Raw genomic sequence first — 5,006 nt, 5'->3', positions numbered from 1 at the left:
CTATTTACACGTGTAACGTTTTCAATCAAGAGGTGATGTATTCAAACAGGGCTCATGTTTCTGCTTTAACTATTTTATTTCCGCGATAACATTTAATTTTTTTTTTTTACTTTTATCTAACCAGATAAAAAAACTCATTGAGATCAAGACCTCTTTCACAAGGGTGACCTGGCCAAGGAAGGCAGCAACGCATGTCATGGTGGTCAAAAACAGACAAACAACATTAACACACAGACATTTAGACATTTAATATCTTAAAAAGCAAGAAAATAAGAAAAAAAAGTGCAGAGGTTGTAGATACAGTAGCACTTTAAAAACATAGGCACTCTTTAAAAGATTTCCATTGTTTTTTTGTTTTGTTTTTTAAATATAGCGGAATGCTACCAGAGGAACAATTTATCCATAGGGCAACGGCGGAATCTAACTTAACGCTCTTCTTCATTCAAATTATACGATACGTTATCCTTGTGTTACCTTTCAAACTCTCGCGTTGATAATTTGTTGACAGGAGGGCTAAGGCATGACCCGCCCTACTTTGCCTCTGATTGGCTTATCCTAATATTTTCACCCTAATATTAACCAATCATCGCTCTCATGACTAAAAAAAACAACAACAAAAACAATAAATTTCCAGGGCTCAGTCAAATCTTGGTTGAATTGTTTCACAGTTTTCCAGGTGAACTAAGCGGTTCACACCATAGATGGATTATAGACGAGACAACTATGCCGAAGAGGAAAATCGTTACACAAGATACAACAGAAAGAGACTGGTTGAGGAAAAACTTTCCAGCACGTACTTTAACAAGATGATAAAAAGGTATGCGCGACATGTCTCCTAACGCAGCTCATAAGTAACGTTAACCTTATAGTAATTGGTAATTTACTCTCCATTGTTTTCGTCAGAAAAATCAACAGAATTTTGAAAGACATAAGGCACACAACATGTAAGTGCAACCATTTTTTTTACTGTCCGTCTTATCAGCTAATATTGTAATACTTAATGTAAGATACAGCGAACTATAATAGCTCACCATACAATAATCATTTAAGCCCTAGTTCAGTTCAAATGTGTCAAATGTGAGCTGAAATTTTCACTTTTTAATTAAAGCATGAAACCTAGTGCACTTGTGCAATGTGGGGTCATGCACACTCCACCAACAGATGTATTTTGCATTATGTTTTGATGGACGAGAATTACAGTGATACAGTATACAAGATTGTACGTAATGTGTGTATGTCACGTGAATAGGGAATTTATTGTTGTTGTGAGAAGAAAATCCCAGGCTTGACTAGACTTCATCATTTCTGTTGCATTCGTGTTATATGATTTTTAAAAGCTTAATCAGTTTGTTCAATAACCCTAGAAATTGTAATGGGAGCAAACGTAATCTACAAGGCAGTAGAAGAGGTACAGTTTTTAATGTATCAACAAAACATACAGTTTCATATTACAGTGTAGTTCAAAACCAACCAGTCATGAATAAAGGTAAGGAAAAAATGCATTGTGATAGTTTTCTGGGGACGTGCATGTAATCTGTCTCTAAGGAGTTGTTGATTTGTATTGTTTTAAGGAAAGTTATGAGGATGCGAGTGAGAGAGAAGATCGGAGAGCAGAACCTCTCACACAAGCTCAGGTGTGACAAAACTACAATATTATACAGCTCTCTTTCAGTCTCTCACCTCACTGTCAAACTACAGCTGCTATTTCTCTATCTCTCCCCTTCATTCTTATCTTTTTAATAAATAACGGAGTTGTGTTTCTCTCAGAACAGTGAAGATGCCATCCAAAGAGAAGAGTAGAGCACAGAGCCTTTCACATTAGCACTAGTGAGAAGAAATTAGTTTTATAACACTCTCTCTCTCTCTCACTCTGCCCCTCACTCTTATTGTTAAACTACAGCTACTATCTCTGGTGTTCATTTGTGTCATTCTTAGGAAAGTGATGAAGATGCCAGCCAGAGAGAAGAGCAGAGTGGAGAACCTCTCGCACTGGCACAGGTGAGGCAAAACTACAGTATTATAGAGTCTTCTTCCTCTATCTCTCTCTCTTCCTCTGTAATGAGCTGTTGATTTGTATCCTTCTCAGGAAAACAATGTTGCCACCAGCCAAAGACAAGAGCAAAGAGCAGAATCATTCACAATGGTGCAGGTGAGGCAAACTACAGCATTCGCATATGAGGTTAATTACATTTTTGAACATTTTGAACAACAAATTTAGTTGTCAACTGACAAACCGTAATAAAATGCACAAATAAAATTTTGCGGTTCATTGAAGTGTACTCGTTCTATTCATCCTCTTTTTTCCCCTCGTGTTGTTGCTTGTGTATATTTTTTATGCTAAGTACAGTCAACTGAAAATAAGGTTATAAGTAAAAGCATTTGAAACCTGATAAGATTTAATACAGTTCTGCTTTTTTCAATCATTTTAGGACGGTGTCCCTCAAGAAGCAGATGTCCACTCCCATGGACTAACAGAAGGGCAAAGCATCATCTCGAGTCTCTCCTTTGCATTGAGACAAGTTACATTCCGCTGGGACTAGTGCACTTCCAATAAGCAAGTATTTTTTTTGAGAAACCATTAGCTGGTATTGCTGATCAGTTTGAACTGCATCATTATTGCAGAGTTTGTTCTAAATACATTGGTTCTTCACAATCTCAAGAGAAAATTCTTAAATGTGTGTCATGTTCCTCATCCACAACAGCAGAAGCTAGTTTACAGGAAGGACATTTTTTATTAGTATTCCATTAAAGGATTCGCTGAAAGATTTTCTTGAGAACCAGGCCATGCATGATCTCTGTTTTCATGCTGATGACAGTAGTAGTGATTTAATAAAGGACATATGTGATGGCACTATATCAGACCTTAAAATCAAACAGTGAAGATGATTTCTTATCCCTTACATTCAACTGTGATGGTGTACCAGTCTTCCAGTCCTCTAAACTCAGTATTTGGCCAATACTGTGTCGTGTTAATGAGATACCCTCTGAGAGTAGAGATAAACATGTACTTTTATGGTTTGAATCCAAAAAGCCAGACATGTTGTGCTTCTTCAAACCATTTGTGGAGGAGTGTGGTTTTGCATGGCAGCATCCTAGTGATCAGTCATTGAGACACATTAAAGTGCACACATTGTGCGTTGTGTGTGATGCAGTAGCAAGGCTATTGCTCCAGAATTCTAAGCAGTTTAATGGTGAATATGGCTGTGGAATCTGCCTTCACCATGGGGTGCAAACAAGGAAAGGAAAAGGAAAAGCAAGGGTTTACACATGTCCTGATGAAAAGCCAAGTGACAGAAATCATAAAACCACAGTAAAAATAGGACAAATTGCTGAAAGAGAAGGGAATATCATATTGGGCATAAAGAGCCCATCTGCCTTTGCCAATTTATCAATGTTTGATCTAATCAATGGGATGGTCCCTGACTACATGCACTGTGTGTTGCTTGGTGAGTGCAGATACATGGCAACTTTATGGATGGATTTTAAGAGCATTTCTGGACCATGATCTATTGTTGCACAAACAGCAATCATGGACAGGCACCTCTTGTCAAGAAAACCTCCAGGTATTGTTGCTCAAGTTCCAAAATCTCTAACAGAACGCAAATTCTGGATAGCAACATTGGCTTTTGTACTATAGTTTGCCAATTCTGAGGGGCATACTTCCACAGAAGTATTACTCTCATTGGGCATAACTGATAGAGGGCATAATTCAATTCAATTCAGTTTTATTTGTATACCGCCAAATTACAACAAATGTCATCTAAGCATTCTGTTGGGTCTGCATTAAAGGCTGAACTGATAGGTCACGCACATGAAGCATTGGTGTACTTTGTTGGAGGTGTGCAGTCCCTGTGTGGGGAAAAGCAAATGACATTAAATTTTCATTCACTTCTGCATTTAAGCAAAAGTGTTGTGAACTGGGGTCCTTTGTGGGCTCACTCAGCCTTTATGTTTGAAGATTTCAATGGGTACCTCCTGAAACAAGTAAAAAGTAGTCAAGCTGTACCACAGCAAATATGCAAACGAGTGGCATTAACCCATGCTTTTCCCCATTTAGCAAAGCAATTCTTAACAAGTGCACCTGCAGAAGTGAAAGATTTCTGCAATGAAATGCGAAATGGAAAGCAGCGTGTGAAAAATAGTGTTTATATGCCATAGGAAACTATTGGAATTGCACAGTGCAGAAGTTAGTCAGAGGTTTTCATATCAGAACTCAACTGAGCTACATGTCAACTGTCCGCTTTCCCACAGGCTTTCACAAAGCCTTAAATGCTACTCAGGTAGTTAGACCATGCATGTATATTCAGTGTCCACAGTCCAGCTTGATTGTTTGTCAGCTACTGAACACATATTACTGTAAGTGAATCAATGTATATATATATATATATATGTATATATTTGTATGTATCATATATGTGGCACCTCACATAAGTCTTGCAAGATTTTAGTTTCACTGATAGTAGTCCAGCTCATATAAATTGTAAATTCCGATTTGACAAAGTCTATTCCATGAAAGTGCTGATGTAGCTTAGAGACCAAAGACAGAGACAATCACTAGTCTATGGTCCAGTCAAAGCAATAAGTTAATCTAAACATCACAGAGAGCCCAATTATCGGGAACAGTGGCCAAACACAGGTGGCAGGATACAGTGTAATGTTATCCTTTCATGCTGTTCTCGTTACAGTTTAGTCTTGTCCCCTGGACTGGTTCTTAAAACCAGTGAAACCTGTGAAAACATGCTACTTTTTGTTTAAAAAGGGCAATACTGAGACCTGGTCGGATACTTTTTTGGTTGCCTCTGTGTTGGCCCTGCAATGGACTGGTGGCCCTATCCAGTGTCTTTAACCCGATGGCATCTGGAATAAGCCCACCAGTAAGTACCACCAGTGACTCTGAATTGGATTAAGTGGGTATAGCTACTGGATGGATGTTTAATTGTTTTTAATTGGCAAAACTATTTGATGAGGGTTCCATCATAGCTGGGGATTAAAAAGCACCGTTTATG

The 5,006-nt window shown here is 38.2% G+C and overlaps 1 long non-coding RNA gene across 1 annotated transcript; it reads left to right on the top strand.

Annotated features, from left to right (window-relative positions):
• Positions 1-1,762: 1,762 nt before the first annotated feature.
• Positions 1,763-3,009, top strand: LOC140279742 (uncharacterized). The gene is made up of 4 exons (XR_011909359.1): positions 1,763-1,827; positions 1,936-1,998; positions 2,087-2,149; positions 2,430-3,009. It is a non-coding gene; the product is annotated as an uncharacterized lncRNA (long non-coding RNA).
• The last annotated feature ends 1,997 nt before the right edge of the window (positions 3,010-5,006 follow it).

The sequence above is a fragment of the Leuresthes tenuis genome, unplaced genomic scaffold (assembly GCF_036924035.1).
Source record: "Leuresthes tenuis unplaced genomic scaffold, fLeuTen1.0.hap1 SCAF_21, whole genome shotgun sequence".
Taxonomy (NCBI): Eukaryota; Metazoa; Chordata; class Actinopteri; order Atheriniformes; family Atherinopsidae; genus Leuresthes; species Leuresthes tenuis.
This window is presented reverse-complemented; position numbering and strand designations above follow the sequence as displayed.